Genomic DNA, 20,774 nt, shown 5'->3' on the forward strand with positions numbered 1-20,774 from the left:
TGGCAGCAGCATCAAACATAATACCTTTGGGCCTTCTCCACATGAGGCCCCTTCAGTGGTGGTTGAAAACCAAGGGGTTTTCCCCGAAGGGAAATCCGTTCCGTATGATCAGGGTTACGCGCAGATGCCTTCGTTCCCTAGTAATTTGGAAGAAAACTTGGTTTCTGTCCCAGGGACCAGTATTAGGAACGTCATGTTGCCGGAAAACCATTTAAACAGACGCCTCCCTTACTGGTTGGGGCACGGTAATGGACGGCCGCTTTGCCAGGGGTCTGTGGCAGGACCATCATCGCTCTTGGCATATAAATTGCCTAGAGATGTTGGCTGTGTTCAGGACTTTGAGGAGCTTCCTTCCACACATCAAGGGTTACCATGTCTTGATACATTCGGACAATACATCAGTGATAGCCTATCTGAACCGACAAGGGGGACTCAGATCGCGACCTCTATCCAGACTGGCGCATCATATAATTTTATGGTCCCAAGGGAAAATATTATCCATCAGAGCAATATATATCTCAGGGGTTCAGAATCAGGGAGCAGACATCCTGTCGAGGCAGGGGCTGAGGCCCGGGGAATGGAGACTTCATCCGGAAGTAGTTAAGTTAATATGGGAGAGGTTTGGACCAATGGAAGTGGATCTGTTCGCGTCTCGAGAGACGTCCCACTGTCTACTTTGGTTCTCCCTCTCACATCCAGCCCCACTGGGGTTGGATGCCATGGTACAGGCCTGGCCAAGGCTTCGCCTGTACGCTTTTCCACCCGATCGCTCTGCTTCCGGGAGTCCTGGAGAGGGTCCGTCAGGAGGGCATCAATTTTCTTCTGATAACCCCGTTCTGGCCGGCCCGAGTATGGTTCTCAGACTTAGTGTCACTTCTGATAGGTCAACTGTGGCAGATTCCTCTGAGGAGGGATCTGTTGTGTCAAGCAGAGGGCACAATATTCCACCCTCGCCCGGAGCTGTGGAAGCTGTGGGTCTGGCCCCTGAGGGGGCTCAGTACTTAGAAGCTGGGCTGTCAGAAGGAGTAGTTGAAACCATACTTATCTCTAGGGCTCTATCCACCAGGAGATTGTATGGCCTTAAAATGGAATGTTTTCTCTATTTGGTGTAGAGAACATGACATAGATCCAGTTAACTGCCAGGTGGCTTCAGTTCTGGTATTTCTTCAAGACCGCTTCTCGGCGGGTCTCTCCCCTTCCACTTTAAAAGTATACGTGGCTGCCATTGCGGCTTTCCATGCACCTTTACACGATGGGCCTTTGAGGAGGCATCAACTGGTCATAAGGTTTCTCTGTGGTACTTGGAGGATGAGACCGACAGTTAGGTCCAGGGTTCCTGCCTGGGACCTAGCAGTGGTTCTCGAAGGGTTATCCCTGGCCCCCTTCAAACCACTTCAGTCGGCTTCACCGAAGGACTTAACTTTTAAAATGGTGTTTCTCTTAGCTATTACCTCTATTAAAAGAGTGGGAGATCTTCAAGCCCTGGCAGTGACACCAGCCTGCGTGGAGTTTGCCCCTGGCATGGTCAAAGCCATTTTACACCCTAAACCTGGCTATGTGCCGAAAGTGCCATCTAATGTGGCTCAGTCTACGGTTCTTCAAGCATTTCATCCTCCACCTCATGTGTCGGCAGAAGAGGAAAGACTCCATTTCCTTTGTCCTGTCAGAGCTTTAAGAGTTTACCTTGAGAGGTCCTCTTCCTGGGGGAGGTCGGACCAACTTCCCGTGTGTTTTGGGTCACCTAGAAGGGGACAACCTGCTTCTAAGCAAACTATCAGTAATTGGATAGTTCAGGCTATTACTTTAGCCTACAGGGTGCATGATCTACCTTCACCTTTGGCTATTAGGGCTCACTCTACTAGAGGTATGGCATCCTCTAGGGCCCTTCATGAAGGAGTTCCCATTCATGAGATTTGTGAGGCAGCCAGATGGGCTTCTCCTCACACTTTCATCAGATTTTATAGTCTGCACCTCCCTAGTACGCCTGGCGCACATGTGCTTTCGTCCTAGTTGAGTGCCTATGTCAGTTTCACTCCGGGACAGGTCTATTCGTTGCGTGGCCTAGTGGGCATTTATTCCCCAAAGTGTCGATTCTCAACGCAGTGTAGAGTTCCCTCAAAAGGGAATGTCTCAGGTTATGACTATAACCCTTGTTCCCTGAGAAGGGAACGAGACACTGCGTCGTTCTTCCACGCCCCTTTTAGACCTTAGAGCGTCTTGCTTCATCACAAGACTGCTGTGTGTTGCACCAGTGCTGCTTTTATGCTTCCGATAATGCCGTCACATGTTACGTCATGACGCAACACCAATCAGAATTGGACTATTTTCATTCATACTTCAGAGACGCATGCTACAGAAGCGTCCCCAAGTGTCGATTCTCGACGCAGTGTCTCGTTCCCTTCTCAGGGAACAAGGGTTATAGTCATAACCCCAGACGTTTTCCGCGCAGAGACGACACCATTGTCAAAGCGAGCCCCATTCACGTGGATCCACAAAAACAAATAAAAATACTGTATTCTGCTTCCAGGCCAGTTGATGGCGATGAAACCATATAGACTGAACATGTAATAGGCATCTGCATGACATCATCGTCTTCAGAGATTTGCGTTTTTGTTGTTTACACAACACCATTTTGAAACCCATTTTCAAATGTTTGCATCTTCAGGTAACCAATATGCCGCTGTCGTGTAAACGAATGGCCAAAAAGTTTTATGTTTTTAGTTGAAAGCCGTGTCGTGTAAACAGCCACCTCTGTTTTAGTCAGTTCCAATTGTCTAGCATTATTTCAGTTCTCTGTGAAATGTGATTGAGGTAATAATTGGGTGTGTTTCATAACCATGCAAATAAGTATAGATGAAGCGGGGATCAAATATCTGAATATTCTCAAACCAACCAGTCGTTTCACGTTCTGCTGTCTCTGTCTGTCTCCGCAGAGGAAGCTGAGTTTCGACTCGTCTCTCTAATGCCGGACTACACAGATCAGCCTGATGTTCAGTACATGCAGAAAACTGAGTCCAACAGACCGTCCAAAAGCGTGCAAGACCAACACAACTAAAGCTGAAGGAAAAATACACCAGTCAAAACACACTTCTACTCATTCTTCATTATTACAACTTTTAACAATTTAGAAATACTAGATACTTCAAGATGAGTCATGAAAACAATGAAGTAGCTCATGGAAGCCTAAAAAAAATCTTCTATGTCAAGGCGTGATGTTTCTGTGTGTGTGTGTGAGAGAGATTTTAGTTTATTCTGTAAGTTTGTTTGGGTATGTTTGAGTTTATATGACTTTGTTTTATGTCAACTTTTATTCTGAACAAACAGAATTACTAGTTTCATAAATACTCTGTAAGTGTACTGTATGTTTCTCACTGAATCTAGGTCATTTCCTTCAATTATATGCAGATCTATGTGAAGTTTTGTGATCGGGCTCAGCGAGACCACAACAGACTTTTTGCACTTTTCCTGTTTTAACTGATGTCACTGAATTGTGGTTGAGTTCAGAAAACAGCCTAACACATGATCTCTGGCACACATTTAAAAAACCTTTAATTTCCTGCACACTTACTGTTAACACACACCTGAACAAAAACAAATTACAAGTTAGCAAAGTCACGTAAAAGGTAGATTTTTTTATTCATGAAACAGAAACTGGTCCACTTTATGGAAATTGTGCCCTTATTATGTCTTTTATCTCACCATTTAAATAAGTTAAATTTTAATGTTAAGGTTTCTCACATGTGATAAGTGTAAATGTAATACTGACACTTGGTTTGAATGTGTGAATATGTTGGGTATATGTGCTTTCCTCTGTCTGCCTTCTTGATCTTGTTGAAATGTATTTGAATTTTCCATTGTACCTCCACATGACCCGTGAACAATCAAATTAATAAACATATTATTGCGCAAGTCTTGCATCCAACTGAAAAGTGAGTGGGATGGGGTTTTTCAGCCCAGCGCAGTTGGTGTTCGGACATTCAATTTGTGGCCCCCTTAAGCTTCTGAGTGAGCAAGTACTTGAGAACGAGGTTGCACTTATACAGGTGACTTGAGTATGCAGATTCTCTCTGTAAGTGTTTGAACCATGCTTGTGAACGCGCAAAGTTGAATCTAGCAAGCTCAAAAGCTGTTATGAAAGATTTTTAAAATTGCAAAAAGCGTTGTTTGTTTGTTTTGTCCGGGAGAGTCAGTGCTGACTTTGTTAACAGTTCCTGGATCGTCTCTGTAACGGATCACAGAGACAGATGTAAATGCAAAAGACTTTTTATTAGTGTGTACACAGACACGATGGTCAGACACAAAACACAGGTAGTCAAACTCCACAGGTGCAGGTCGAGCGATCAGTGCTGGATGGAAGGGTGACACAGGGAGCTCGGTGAGCGACTGGTGAAGGTGATCCGTGATGACTCAGTGAAGTGCTTGGTATCCAGTGCAGGTGAAGAGTCCAGACGAGACGAAATACACAGGGAATCCACAAGCCAACACGAGCACAGGAACACACCGGGGAAAACCACAACGATCTGACAACATGAGACACCAGTTACTGAACTTATAAAGGGACAAACGGATTGAAACCAGCTAGCGCTGCTGATCAGCAGTGATCAGTGACCACGCCCACAGACACACACACACACACACAAACAACAGCACGCGAGACGAGAGAGAGACAGTCAATTCATGAACAGTGACAGTCTCTGCAATCCCGATTTACTGCAGACATCCCAAGTCTCCCGGAAGTTCCGGGAGTCTCCCGCATATTGATAGCGTCTCCCTGATGCCCGCAAATTAGTTCAAATCTCCCGGAATCTAGAGCGAGACATAGATACTGCGCGCATAACATACATAGTGCGCTGCGCGTGCACTGTACAGGTTAGCCCTCCCTCCCACCCCCATAATTCTGCTACCGAAACCTCCCGGAAATGAATTCTTGCAGGTTGGGATAACTGTTACTGATCCCTACACAATAGAAAACAAAAAACGAGTGAAACAAATTACGTCCTGTCCTGAGAACACCAGATCGTTGAAAGAAAATGCGACTGTGTCACATTAACATGCTGAAGCCTTAAGCGAGAGATCAAGTTGAAGCGCCAGTTAAGAGCGTGACATTGGTGGCCCCTTCTGTTCTCCAGAGCAATGTTAAGGATTAAGTTGGAAGAATTCCAGAGCTGGGAGAAATCTTGCGAAACTCTAACAAACTCAACAATTTGAATAGCTTTCTTGGTCACCTGTCAGGTTATCAAAGAGAAGGTGTTATAAAAATTAAATGACAGCTTTCCCAGTATTTTCTCTGATGTCTCGTCGTGCACTTTGTTCCATGACATCGTCATTGGAGATGCGGCTCCAATTAGTTTTTCCGATTGCTTACACACTAAAATTAGAACTTTCCCACAATAAGCAAAAGCTTACACTCAAGGAGCAAAACACCAGCCTAGATTTGCACAACTGTAAGCACATTGTCAGCTTCACACTTTTTGCAAAACATTACTAAACACACTTGTATGCATTTGACACAGAAATTTATCATGATGTAATTTCCTTTTTAAGGCTTTCAAATAAACACACACATGAACCAATTGGTTAAACACAGCCACCAGGTGTGCACACACACTGGTGCTTAACTGTAGACACACCAATCAGGTTTAAGTACTATAAAAAGGCAACAGCTAAGTTCACCTGTCTTCAAAATGGACGGTGTCAGAGGAAGAGGGAGAGGAAGAGGGACACCTGGAGGAGTGATAGGACATGCACAAAGAAGAAGACAACCAAATTCAGACAGGGTGTAGGTCCTGCGGCGTGAATATGTGGTGGTACGTTTTATTCACTGATGGTTGCAAAATGGAACACTTTTGTCAAAACTATTCAATGTCTTATAAAAACCTTAATTTGCTGTCATAACATGTACACAACCATCAGTAAACTCGAGTCCGTTCCAGAGCCATGTCTCAAGATGGCCGCCGACGTTCCAGAATCTCAAGATCAACACAAATCTCTCTTTGTTTTAGGCATTTTGGATCAATTTTGCACTTCAGAATCATACATTTTCATGAAAGTCATCTTTCTGTAGCACTTACATGTTGATAATAAGATAAAGTTCAATATAGAGGTTTATGAAAAAGACTTTGGAACTGACTCTGATTTTAATGTTCACTTGAAAAAGGGTCAGTGTAAGATAAAAAACACAGCTTAATATAGTCGATTCATATAAAATTAGTAATTAACTATATATTTTTTTTTTTATATTTTTCTTGAAATGAATGTATGAAAAAATGGTATTCAAAAAATTATTCATGTTCAAAGAGCACACCTACCTCTCTGTGTCCTGGTCCATCAAGAAAGGGAGCGGACTGTCAGAAGAAATCTTGACAATTGGTCCAGATCATAAGATCAAAGTAGGAAGCAACTACATTCAGCGTTACACAGACGGGGGGCTTCGCTTGGAACTTCCTGGAGGTGGATTTTATGGACTACTCCTCAAGAGTGCAAAGCCGTCAGACCAAGGGGAGTATGTGTGCTCAGTCCAAGAGTGGGTGAGGCGGGTAGGAGAAAGAAACTGGAGGAAGATTCAGGAGAAGTCTGAGGTTCCGGTTAAGCCCACTGGTGAGTCAAATTCATTTTCCAAAATATTATATTATTCATTATTAATTATTTGTTACGTAAATGAAGTTTCATTTATTTTCAAATTTAAATGTTGCAATGTCGTAACAGACTAATAAAACATTATAACCTATTTAAGGTCTGCATGCAACAAATGATGAAAAGACAAGGAGAATGATGGAAGACAAAGAAAAAGAAGTGAATCGCAAAAATGAAAATATATTTATATATATTTATATTTATATAAATTTGTCAATTGTAAAATTATTCAATTATTGATAAATTTGATACATTTGCAATTACCCTGTCTCTTTTTGCTTTTTAACTTAACTTACTTAGCCAAAGTATTTACTTGCTTAATTATTCACCTGAAAATACCTTAAATGCAGTACAACAATAGAAATAGTGAACTGTTGTATGATGTACCCATGGTACATGGATGCGAGTATGTGTTGTGTGTGTTCTAAGACATAATGAAAGGATCAAAGCAAGATCCTAAAAAAAGGACATTGGACATCTTGGCCAAGTCCAGTTTAGGTCATTAATGAGATAACTGGTAACACTTTACAATTCATTTGTTAACGTTAGTGAATGCATTAACTAGCATTAACAATGAGAAATATTTTTTTACAGCATTTCTTAACCTTTGTTAATTTTAATTTATAAAAATGTTCATTTTAGTTCAGCCTGAGAGATATTTGCATGGAAAATCTCCAAGTACAAATGGGTATATAAGGCAGCATGCAACTCACTCATTCAAGCTGATCTTTTGTATAACTCCGCACTCTGACTATCATCGTTCGTGTGCGCTAAACAAGAGAGAAGTGTCCTATGTTGGTGTGAAAGCCTGTTTAGCAGTTGTTGCATATACTTTGCACAGCTAAGTGCAGCGACTACACCCTTGGGCACTTAAAAGAGAATTTTTTTCCCTAAAAGAGCAAATGATTCTGCCATCATGTCCTTGTTTTTTCTTGTCTTTTGGCAGGATCATGGCAGACCCATGTTTTATGTACAAACGCATGGCCTGATGTTTGGGCCATGTTCTTGTGTTGTCTCATTACGTAACCCTGCCCCTTATCCTCATCTTGTCATTATTATCTAGTCAGCTTCACCTGTCCTCGTCATTAGTGTTCCCCTATTTAATCCCCTTGTGTTTGCTGTCCAGTGCTGGTTCATTGTCAAACTGTGTATCATACTTTGTGTGAGACAAACCGTGAGTAACCTGTTGAAAGTCTTGTCTAGAAAGAAGTGTTTGATCCGGTCTTAGTTGTTAGCTTATAGTCTGAGTCTTAGTGTAGTGTTGTTTTCCCTGCCTTGTTTTGCCCCATCGTGGGTTTTGTTTTCTGTTTTTGTCATTAATAAATCCTTTTTGAGTTATTTGCTGTCTGCAATTGGGTTCGTCCTAGATCCTCATGACAACAGGTGACTAATGGTGCTTTTCCACTGCATGGTACGGTACAGTACGGCTCACTTCGGCTGGTTTTAAATGTTTTTTTATTTATTTATTTAACCTTTATTTAACCAGGAAGTCCCTTGAGACTGAGTCTCTTTTCCGAGGGAGACCTGGCCAAGACGGCACACCAGATTCAATTTATATACAAAATACAACAGTCCAAAACAAACAAACAATCATCACACAGAAAAGAAAAGAGCAGGTCACATATGGCAGTTACATTTTTGAGTTATATTGCATTTTAACATGGCCTTAAATTCATTTAATGGAACTAGATCATTTAGATGTAACAAATTTTGCAAATTATTCCAGGACCATGGCGCAAAGTAAGAGAAGGCTTTTTTTCCCATCTCAGTAAAAACCCTTGGAACCTGGTAAGAGAACCATCTGGTGGAACGGAGAGAAAAACTACTAGAGTTCTTCTTAAGGAGATTACATAAATATGCCGGCAATTTACCCAACATGGCTTTATATAGAAAAATATGCAAATGAAGTTGTCTACGTAGATTTAGTGACGTCCAGCCTACCAGTTCATACAGCGTACAATGATGAGTACGGTAACCAGAGTTATAAAACGTAGAACACAATGATACACAGAATCTAAAAGGTGCAGAGTACTAGAGGCAGCATGCATGTAGACGACATCACCATAGTCCAAAACACTTAAAAAAGTGGCCTGCACAAGTTTTTTCCTAGCTAACAAGTTAAAACAAGCCTTATGCCTAAAGTAAAACCCCAGTTGTAGTTTCAGCTTTTTTACAAGCTTTTCAACATGAACTTTGAAAGAAAGTTTGTTGTCCAGCCAAAAACCTAAATACTTATATGAGGAAACGTTTTCAATTAGGTCACCATCTAGTGTGTTAATGGTTATTTTATCTGAGGATTGGGAACGAGCCCTAGAAAACATCATAGATTTAGTTTTCTTAGTATTTAGCACTAGCTTGAGACCATGTAGTGAGATTTGAAGCTGATTGAAGGCTAACTGAAGGTAATTTGAAAAAAATGGTACCACCTCTATCGAGGTTCCAAGCGTACCGCACCAATACTAAAATGTGACGTGAACACACTGAAGATCACTGATTGGTCAGACAGAATCGTCACTACCAGCGTCATCGTATTTGCAAGACATCAAACCTGCTAGATTTAAACAGCCACCGCTGTAGCACCTGTTTTAAAACTACTTGCTTGACCTGCTTAAAGAAAAATGACTATGAGAGATCCTCCAGCCAGGGAATAGAACAACTGGCAATGGCAAACAGATCTATCTAAGCGGCTCTGAAGATTCCCCATGTCAGCTGGACCAGCTGGGGTTGGAGTCGCCATTCTCCTGAAAGGAGCGGTTGTCGTGAGAGCTCGGTTGAGCGCACCCGGGATGTGAACGGCCCGAACCGACCTCAGATACTTCTGACTCCATTGGAGATGGCGGGCAAGTCGCGACATACAACGGGAGCGTAGATCACCTTGATGGTTGATGTACACTACAGCAGTGCTGTCTGAACAAACCAGTGCATGCTTGAGCCGAAGCAGCTCCTTGAGGCGGCACAAGGATAAGCGTACTGCTTGCAACTCTAGGCAGTTGATGTGCCAATGCAACTGAGGCCCCGTCCACAGACCAGAGACTGCATGCCCGTTGTACGTCGTCCCCCATCCGATGGCAGAGGCATCCGTGGAGACCACAGCCTGGACACATGGACTAAGGGCACCCCGGCCCATAGAAAGGCAGGGTCCGACCAAGGAATGAAGGTTTGGCGACAGTGCGGGGTCACTTTGACCTGGAACGTGCCGCTCTGCCACGCCCATCTCAGGACCCGATTGCGAAGCCAGCGCTGAAGCGGTCTCATATGCAACAGGCCGAGCGGCGTTACTGCGGCTGCCATATGCCCCAGGAGCCTCTGAAATTGCTTCAGTGGGACCGGTGACCTGCCTCGAAAAGACCTGAGGCAATTGATCACTGACTGGACGTGCTCTTCGATGAGGCGCGCAGTCTGACTGACCGAGTCCAGCTCCATACGGAGATAAGAGATCCTCTGCTTGGGGCAGAGTTTGCTCTTGTCCCAGTTGACCTGAAGTCCCAACCGGCCTAGGTGCCAAAGCACCATGTCCCTGTGATCGCACAACAGATCTCGCAAGTGAGCTATTATCAGCCCGTCGTTGAGCTAGTTGAGAATGCGAACGCCATGTACTCTCAAGGGAACACTGGCCGCCTCCACGACTTTCGTGAAGATGCGGGGTGTAGGACCTTGTACTGATATGCCCGACCCTCGAACGCAAACCGAAGAAATGGTCTGTGTCTGTGGCCTTCAGGTCGATTGCTGCAAACAAATCCTGGGGACGGGTGCACTCGAAGATCCGCTTCTGTGTAAGCATTTGGAACGGGAGCTTTTGAAAGGACCTGATTCAAAACACGCAGGTCCAGGATCGGTCGTAACCCACCGCCTTTCTTGGGTACAATGAAGTAAGGGCTGTAGAACCCAGACCTCATCTTGGCTGGAGGGAGACTGGGAGCTGTCAGCCAGCAGCTCGATGGCACTCGGCACGCTGAGCGGCGCAAGCCTTTACGAGAAGGGGGAGACAAACAACGTGCCGACATGGTCAGGCTCTCATGAGAGAACATAAACCACCCACGAACGCAGTCTCATCATGCTTGCCCAGGCACGTGAAACAGTGATAGTCGCAGTCAAATCAGGACAAGAAACGACCGCATCCAGAAACACACGGGTGAAACGTCATCCTGAAAAGGACGCGATCTTCACCCGTGTTGCTCTTTTCACAGAAAACGCCCACTTATTGTGCTGAAGCATGCAGAGAGAAACGCGACAACACAGCGGGGAAACTGCAAGCCCGCTTACCAATATTCATTGGCAATATTGGCAATATTGCCATATTCATTGGCTCGTTTTAATTCACTCGAAGGCAATTAGTCTCCCTAGCGTGATCCCAAATTCATAGGAAACTCCTCCGACGAGACATAGGAGTTCCCATACGAAAGGGAACTGCACTCTACAGAGACAGCACTTGTAAAACTTTAAATGACGTCTTAATGGCTACTGACTCGGGTGACTCTGTTGTACTTGTGCTTTTAGATTTAAGTTCTGCATTCAATACTGTTGACCATGACGTCCTGCTTTCTCATTTAGAGCAAGTTGTCTGCATCAAAGGAACTGCTCTAAGTTCATTTCAGTCATACCTTAAAAATACAAGCTTCTCGATCAATATAGGAGGATGCCATTCGGGTGTGGTCCCCCTTACTTGTGGGGTCCCCTAAGGCTCTATTTTTGATTAGCATGGCTTGTATTATAATTTTTATGCAGATGGCACACCTCTTCATTTTCTGCTATAGCACAAAAATGGTTTGGACTCTGTCAGTGCTTGTCTTTCCGATGTCAAAGCCTGGATGTCGTTACATTTTTTTAAATCTAAAGGGTGAAGCAGAGATCATCATGTTTGGCCAAAGCATTTTCATTTAAATTCTGGTTTCTTATCATCTTCAGTTAAATCATGTGTAAAAAACTTGGGAGTCACAGACTTTTAACCGGTGTTAGCAAAAGCAAACATATTACTCCTGTTTAATGCCTTTATGTCACCACCCTGGGATGGTTCGGCCCACACCGCGAGGAGCCAACACCACGGGTACAACAATGAACGGACTAAGAGACCAATGAACAGGTTAAAAAGGAATGTTTTTATTAATTTAAGAAGTCTAGGAATGTTGAGAGCAGGTGGTTTCGTTGTGCAGGCCTGGATGGAATCAGAGGTCACTGGACTCCGTAACACTCAATTGGTCACACAAGGGAGGTCACTCTTCAAAGTGACTGCTTCTCTGTGGAGCTCAGGCAGAGAGAATGAGAGGTCAGGTGGCTCACCAACATAACTGCAGCGGTACTGCTTCTCTGTGGAGCTCAGGCAGAAAGAATGGGTCTCGGTCGCTCATCAGCGTGTTCGTAGCAGAACTGCTTCTCTGTGCGGCTCAGACAGAGAGAATGAGAGGTCAAGTTGCTCAGCAACGTAACTGCAATGATACTGCTTCTCTGTGGGGCTCAGGCAGAAAGAACATAAAGAAGCGTAACTGCTTCTCAGGCAGAGAGAATGTACAAATGGTGGGTTTGGTTATAATAAAGTACGATCAATGGTGTTACTTCTCCATCCAGACGTTTATTCCATGATACGTTATAATGGTAAAATAGGCTAAATAAAGCTGTATTTCTTACAGTGTTCAGTTAAGAATGGTAACAGAAAACCAGGTTCAATAACACTGTAATACTTCTCTTTTCAGACGTTTATAAAAGGATGAATTAGGCTGGACCACCTAGGCATTACACTCCCACCCTCGTACACTGCAATCCACACAGGCAAACACACGTGAATAGACCTTTTTAAGAGATCATAATCACTTCACTCACATCAATAGTTCCGCCCCCCTCAGATTGTCACCCGTGACATTTACATTGGCTCCCAGTCCACTCTAGAATTGACTTTTTCAGACTTGTGTATACCATTGTAAGACTGGAAACTGGTTAAAGAGAAAATATCTGACCAGTGGCCTCTAAAGACAATGGCAAATTAACATTTGACCCCCTACCCCCTTCCTATGAGTGTCATGAACGGTAAAGAGAACAGGAAGCAATTGCAGATAACACAGGATTTATTGGTAACCAGCTCAGGATGCAGACACGGGTGTGGACAGATAACGCAGGGACTTCGATGGTCAGAGTGCGGTGAATCCTCGTGAAGTGCAGTGCAAAGACGAGACGAAACAATCCAACACCGAGACGACGAATCCACAGGAACAGGAAGACAGGGAAACCAGGAACAAGACTCAACACCGACACCCAGGACATCAAACAACGATCTGACAAAGGGAATGAGAATGCAGTGAGTATTTAAGCAGTGTGGGGATAAGCTGCAGCTGGTGATGATTAATGATGATCAGCTGGAGCGGATGAAGGAATGACAACACACTCACGCCCATTACACATGTGCTTTCATACCACAACACAAACACGAGACGATAAGGAAACATTGGATCTGTATACCGTGACAGTACCCCTCTCCTAAGAACGCCTCCTGGCGTTCTCAGAACTCCTTACCTGTCGATTGTAGTCATCGATCAAGGAGTGATCCAGAATGTCTCTGGCAGGTACCCAACTTCTCTCCTCCGGACCGTAACCTTCCCAGTCCACCAAGTACTGGAATCCGCGCCCCCTCCGCCTGGAATCCAGAATCCGATTTACCGAATAGGTGGTATCCCCATCTACGAGACGCGGCGGGGGGGGAACCGGGACTGGCGGATTAAAGTGAGAACGAAACACGGGCTTAATTTTGGAAACGTGGAATACGGGGTGAATTCTCCTGTACGCAGGAGGTAGATTAAGGCGGACTGCCACCGGACTAATGGATTTGGTGACAGTAAACGGGCCAATGAATTTGGGAGCGAGCTTATTCGAGACGGAGCGGAGAGGAATGTTCTTGGTAGAAAGCCACACTTTTTGACCGACGACGTATACGGGAGGCTTCGACCGGTGGCGATCGGCTTTAGCCTTGGTGCGCGCCCCCACTTGGAGTAAAGTCTCACGGGCTCTAGTCCAAGTGCGGTGACACCTCTGGATAAAGGCGTGAGCAGAGGGGACCGCGACTTCGGATTCCAGACTGGGAAAAATAGGTGGCTGGTATCCTACACTACACTCAAACGGAGATAGGCCCGTGGACGACACTGGTAAGGTATTGTGGGCGTACTCCACCATGGAAAGATGCTGGCTCCATGAGGAAGGATTCTTGGATACCAAACATCGTAACACTCTCTCCAAATCTTGGTTGGCTCTCTCGGTCTGGCCATTGCTCTGAGGGTGAAACCCTGAAGACAGACTAACTGTCGCCCCCAGTAATTTACAAAATTCTCTCCAAAATTTGGATACAAATTGGGGTCCTTTGTCAGAGACCACGTCCGTCGGGAGGCCATGTAAGCGAAAGACGTGGTCAACGACTGTCAACGCTGTCTCCTTAGCTGAGGGTAATTTGGGTAAGGGAATAAAGTGAGCCGTCTTAGAGAACCGGTCCACCACTGTCAAAACTACAGTGTTACCCTGAGAGGGTGGGAGGGCGGTGATAAAATCTAGAGCGATATGGGACCAGGGTCTCGAAGGGACTGGCAGCGGTTGGAGGAGCCCATCTGGGGGTCGATTGGAAGTCTTACCAGTAGCACAGACCGAGCAAGCCAAAACAAAACTGTGAATGTCACGAGCCATACGTGGCCACCAGAATCGTTGCTTAACTAAAAAGTTAGTACGATTAACTCCTGGATGACAAGCTATGTTGGAACAATGACCCCACCGGATGATGTCTGACCTTAATCCCTCTAGCACAAATAAATGACTCGGTGGGCATGCGGGCGGAGGCGTTACCCCTTCTAAGGCCTTCTTGACCTTCGATTCGATCTCCCATACGAGTGTGGAAACAAATAGACTTTCCGGTAAAATGCACTCAGGAGTAGACGGGCGTTCGGAAGAATCAAAAATGCGAGATAATGAATCGGGTTTGATGTTTTTAGAACCCGGGCGGTATGAGAGAGAAAAATCAAAACGACCGAAAAAGAGTGCCCACCGAGCCTGCCTAGAGTTGAGTCTTTTAGCGGTTCTGATGTACTCCAAATTCTTGTGGTCGGTCCAGACGATAAAGGGTACCCTCGATCCCTCTAACCAATGTCGCCATTCTTCCAACGCTAACTTGACTGCCAACAACTCTCTGTTACCAATGTCGTAATTACGTTCGGCTGGGGATAAACGATGAGAAAAAAACGCGCAAGGATGCATCTTGTCGTCTGTGGGAGAGCGCTGGGACAGAACTGCACCTACCCCCACCTCTGACGCATCTACCTCCACCACGAACTGCCGTGAATAGTCAGGGGCAACGAGGATGGGAGCAGAAACAAAGCGGCTCTTGAGGTTGGCAAACACAGCCTCGGCTGTATCTGACCACCTGAACGGAGTTCCGGGGGAGGTCAAGGCAGTCAGAGGCGCAGCTAGTTGGCTGAAGTTGCGAATGAACTGCCGATAGAAATTGGCAAATCCCAGAAACCTCTGTAGGGCCTTACGGGAATCTGGACTTGGCCATTCTACCACAGCCTTAACCTTGTCAGGGTCCACACGCATTCCCTCAGACGAGATGATGTGTCCTAGAAAAGGAACAGACTGTGCATGAAAATCGCATTTCTCCGCCTTGACAAAAAGCCCATTCTCTAACAACCTCTGAAGCACTTGCCGTACGTGTTGCACATGTTCCTGGAGAGACGAGGAAAATATCAATATGTCATCCAGGTAAACATATATGAATTGATCTATCATGTCTCGCAACACGTCATTGACAAGTGCCTGGAAGACTGCTGGGGAGTTGGACAGCCCGAAAGGCATGACCAAATATTCAAAGTGCCCCCTAGGGGTATTAAATGCAGTCTTCCATTCATCCCCCTCCCTGATGCGGACCAAATGATAAGCATTACGCAAGTCCAATTTCGTGAAGATGGATGCTCCCTGCAACCTCTCGAAGGCTGAAGACATCAACGGCAAAGGATAAGTATTCTTTACCGTGATGTTATTCAACCCTCGGTAATCAATACAAGGTCGCAGAGATCCATCCTTCTTCCCCACAAAAAAGAACCCCGCCCCCGCTGGTGAAGAGGAAGGGCGGATGAATTTGGTTGCCAGAGAATCAGAAATATATTTCTCCATGGCCTCGCTTTCTGGAACAGAAAGCGAGTATAATTTGCCTTTAGGCGGAGACTTACCTGGCATTAACTCTATGGCACAGTCATAGGGACGATGAGGAGGGAGAGAAGCAGCCCTAGACTTACTGAACACTTCCTTCAGATCATGGTACTCTTCGGGCACGTTAGACAGATCTCCCGCTTCCTCCTGAAACACACAAACAGGCACAGACGGACAGGCAGACGCAAGACAAGACTTATGACATTCCTTGCTCCACTCCAGAATAGATTTATGATGCCAGTCCACTCGGGGGTTGTGACGGATGAGCCAGGGGTGACCAAGAACGATGGGTGCCAAGGGTGAGTCCAGGATATAAAAAAAAATAGTCTCAGTGTGATTGCCAGAAGTGATGAGGGTGATGTCTTCGGTAGTGAATGAGATGGTGGGAAGTTCCTGACCATTTAGTGCGTGGACAGCAATCTTCTGTGTGAGTGGTCTGAGTGGAATCTGGAATTTATGTGCAAACGTGCTGTCCATAAAATTGCCCTCAGCCCCAGAGTCCAGAAGTGCCTGACAGTCGTGCTGGTGAACTGACCATCTCAGTCGTACCGGAAGGAGTGTAGATGTGGATGAGGTCTTCTCGACAGAGATCCCACCCGATAGTAGCCTCATACTTACTATCGGGTTAGGTCCTTTTACTGGGCAGTTATCAGCAAAATGTCCCGAACCACCGCAGTATAGGCAAAGGCCCTGGGACCTCCGCCTCTCCCTCTCCTCCCGGGAAAGCCGAGCTCGACCCACCTGCATGAGTTCGTGATCGAAGACAGGGCTGACCATGTCCCTGCCGCTGGACCGTTGCTCCTCAATCCCTTCAGGAGGACGGTTAGACGCCACTCTGCCTCCGACTCGGGAAAATCGCGCATCCACCCGAAGAGCAAGCTCGATGAGTCCGTTCAATGACGTGGGTAGGTCCAGGGCGTAGATCTCTCGTTGGACATGGTCAGCCAACCCATGCAGGAACATGTCCCACTGCGCCTCCTCGTTCCAATGACATTCAGCCGCCAGGATTCGGAACTCGATGGAAAAGTCCGAGACCGACCTCTCCCCCTGACGAAGGTCGGCCAGCACCCTGGCGGCCTCTCTCCCCGCGACGGCTCTGTCAAAAACTCGTCTCATCTCTGCGGAGAGAGATTGGAACGAGGCGCAGCAAAGGTCTTGATTCTCCCACACCGCCGTTCCCCATAACGCCGCCTTTCCGGTCAGTAACATAATGACAAAAGCCACCTTGGCTTGTTCACTCTGGAACGTTGTGGGCTGTAGGGCGAACTGCATAGAACACCTTGTCAAAAACGCTCGACAGTAAGCAGACTCACCCGCATAGGGCTCCGGGACCGGTAGGCGTGGCTCAGATGGCGTGAGGAAGTCCGGTGGTGTGGGGGGAATGGCTGGTGTGGGCGGTGCAGCGGGAGCACGAAGAAGTTGGACCTGCTGGGTGAGCTCAGACACCTGCGTTACCAAAGCTTGAATCACACAACCCGTGTCATTGATGTTTTTCTCATGAGAGTCCATTCTCATGATGCAGTGGTGGACGAACTCCTCCAGCGAAGAAGGTGTCTCTCCTGCTGCTTCCATGGAAGGGTCAGATCGTTCTGTCATGAACGGTAAAGAGAACAGGAAGCAATTGCAGATAACACAGGATTTATTGGTAACCAGCTCAGGATGCAGACACGGGTGTGGACAGATAACGCAGGGACTTCGATGGTCAGAGTGCGGTGAATCCTCGTGAAGTGCAGTGCAAAGACTAGACGAAACAATCCAACACCGAGACGACGAATCCACAGGAACAGGAAGACAGGGAAACCAGGAACAAGACTCAACACCGACACCCAGGACATCAAACAACGATCTGACAAAGGGAATGAGAATGCAGTGAGTATTTAAGCAGTGTGGGGATAAGCTGCAGCTGGTGATGATTAATGATGATCAGCTGGAGCGGATGAAGGAATGACAACACACTCACGCCCATTACACATGTGCTTTCATACCACAACACAAACACGAGACGATAAGGAAACATTGGATCTGTATACCGTGACAATGAGCACCTCATCTACATTTTCTCTCGCTCTCTACAAGAATACAAGAATATATATGGTTTTAATGTGAAGGTGATAATCTTTAAGGATTGTTTAGTATCATTTTAAATGTCTCAGGGTAACTGGTAATGATGTCTCATTCCCAAATAAGTAAATCAAAAGGTAGTAAAGTTCTTAAGAATATAGAAATATCTTGCATACAGAAGGGTATGCCCTTGAGTTAACACCTTCGGGCCCTCTGTCTGAATGCAAATTACAACTAAGCAAATGGTTACCTGCTGGTAAATTTCCACTGGAACTTGTGTCACAGGCGAGGGGCGTACTGGTACCCAGCCAGCCAACACCCCCCGAACTACCACACCCCCTTGAGGAGCTACCCCTCAAGACAGAAGAGGCCAGACAACAGACGATACAATTTGAGCTTTTATTTATTAAGGGAATGTCACGAAGATGCCAGCATTAACTCTGTGCAGTGCACACACAGGACTGGATAACAGCAGGGAAGGTACTCAGGTCAGCAGCTCTGATGCTTCAACACAGACAGGAGAACAGATGAAGATGTCAACAATAACCGTAATTTGTACTCACAGGAAGGCCCGAATAACAGCAGAGGAGATATTCAATTCAGCAGCTCTGATATACTTCAGCACAGACGAAGATGTCAACATTAATTCGGTATTTTGCACTCACAGGGCTGATTAACAGCATGGGGAGATACTCAGTTCAGCAGCTCTAATATAGCAAGACAGGATTCCATAAACTGGCGCAGTTACGTCAAGGGTAGCAATTTATCCACTCGATCGCCCAAACAGTCCGCGGGGATCCCACACTCGTGTTTACACTGCAAAACACTCGAATTTGGGCTCGAATGGGTACCTTGATAAGTGGAATCTCCTTGCGCTGGCGTAAACAGGAATCTACTTCACCGTCGGCTCCACGTCACTTATTTTCTCCGTCAAACACTCCCGATTTGGGGGTTAATAAGGTCGGATAACCACCTCCCAAACAACAGACAATCTTCTCCCGTCCTCAGTCCTTCTCCGTCCTTTCTGTGCCGCCCGCTGTTTCTTCCTCTCTCCCCTGTCTCCCTCTCTTTCCCATGTCCGCGTCTTTTATGCTTCTCGCGCCCTAATCGCCGTTTGGGGTCTTCCCCTCGCAGGTGTCAATGATTTTGCCCGATTAGCTCTCGCTGCATTTCCGCCCGTACGGGCGTCACCGGAAACGGCGTGTTGTTACACCGGAAGTGTTCCCCCCTGGCAACAACTCCCGTACAGAAAAAGGTTCCAACCCTGGTCACCTCGTGACACTTGAAATAAGGTTGGGCTATATAAGGAAAATACAACAAGAGTTTGGAGGTGCATTTTCTGTATCAGATCAGCCCATGATGCTGTGTCGTTGACTCAGCATTCATGCATCTTAATGTCGGGTAAAAGGATTCTTCTTTGTTCTGGAAACATTTGATGGTTTGCATTGATTATCTTATGGAATTGTAATAATACATTTACCTGACATAATAAATTGTTATTTTGATTATTCTAACAGACTTTGACTTCATTTTCATTAGAGTTAAAAGGAATAGTCAAACATTAACGTATATTTAATGATGCTCAGATATCATTGTTAAACCTTTTTCATTTTACGGAGTCAGATGAAACGAGTTAATACATAAGATTAAATGTGTTGCATTTAATTAAAAATCACTTTGCCATGAGAAAGATGGAACACGCGTGAAACCTTCACCACGAATCGAACACCACATTTGGATTTTGTGGCCTTTTACAGTGGTGACCCTGATGACGTCGCAACAGATGGATCACTGTAACTGCAATGCCAATACAACACTAAATAGACAGAAACAGTATCACAAACAGTGCGCGCTGAGGACACTGAAGCTAGTGCGATCTATTTATAGGTATGTTTTATAGTTTCCTGGTCTGTGACCTCGTCACCATGATGGAAACCCCCTTAAAACACCATATAACAGAATCTCTTCTAAATTAGCAGGAAATCATTAACCACTGCTACATCTCCCACTTAACAATAATCTTGCACACAAAAAAAATTCAAAGAAGCAAACTCATAAAACAGTAAAACAATTCAGATTACTTACAATGTGTCAGTTTTGTAAACTCAAAAGTAAAAGAAAGTTCTACATACATATAAAAGATAACTAAGTTGTTTAATTCAAGTTTACCCCTTCTAAAACCAATTAATTATTTTGTGCTTTTGGGTTTACAGTGAAGATTTCTGCATTTACTGTTGTAGAATCTGAACTCAGAAGGAATGAGGCTTTATGATGCTTTATAGACTTTAATCAGATTGTAAAATGGACTGAATTAAAGCTCTTTATGAACTTGACGTGAGATGCCGACTGACATGTGTGCTTATGGAAAGAAACTATATGAGGATATATGCGCATATATGAAACCTATATGCAGTTTATATGCACATATATGATAATATATATGCTGCATATGTGTGTATATATGACACATATAGGCAATTTTAGGTGCATATATGCACATATATGATAAGATATATGCTGCACATGTGTGTATATATGACACATATAGGCAATTTTAGGTGCATATATGTGCATATACAGGCCATATACTGTAGGTCTCCTGCATTGCTTCTTTATATCCACATAAGTGCTATATACAAGAGTATCCTGTAGCTCATGGCAGGATCTGGTCATTTGTAGCTCATCCACTCTAAACAATGCTGGGTTGTTTGAACCCAAATTTGGGTGAAATGGACAAACCCAAATGTTTGGTTAAAAATGTAATTTCAAATTTTAACCCAAATTCAACTTTCACTTTTTCAACTGTACATTTTTTTAATTGCATTTTTAACCCAACATTTGGGTTTGTCCATGTTTGACCCAAAGCATTTTTAGAGTGTATATGTTACTATATTGCTCAAATAAATAAA

The 20,774-nt window shown here is 45.0% G+C and overlaps 1 protein-coding gene across 1 annotated transcript in view; it reads left to right on the forward strand.

Moving 5' to 3' along the window:
• Window positions 1-20,774, forward strand: part of ptgfrna (prostaglandin F2 receptor inhibitor a) — a 121,840-nt gene that overhangs the window by 36,422 nt on the left and 64,644 nt on the right. The window lies entirely within an intron of this gene.

The sequence above is a fragment of the Pimephales promelas genome, chromosome 7, assembly GCF_988280905.1.
Source record: "Pimephales promelas chromosome 7, fPimPro1.hap1.1, whole genome shotgun sequence".
In the NCBI taxonomy this organism is placed as follows: Eukaryota; Metazoa; Chordata; class Actinopteri; order Cypriniformes; family Leuciscidae; genus Pimephales; species Pimephales promelas.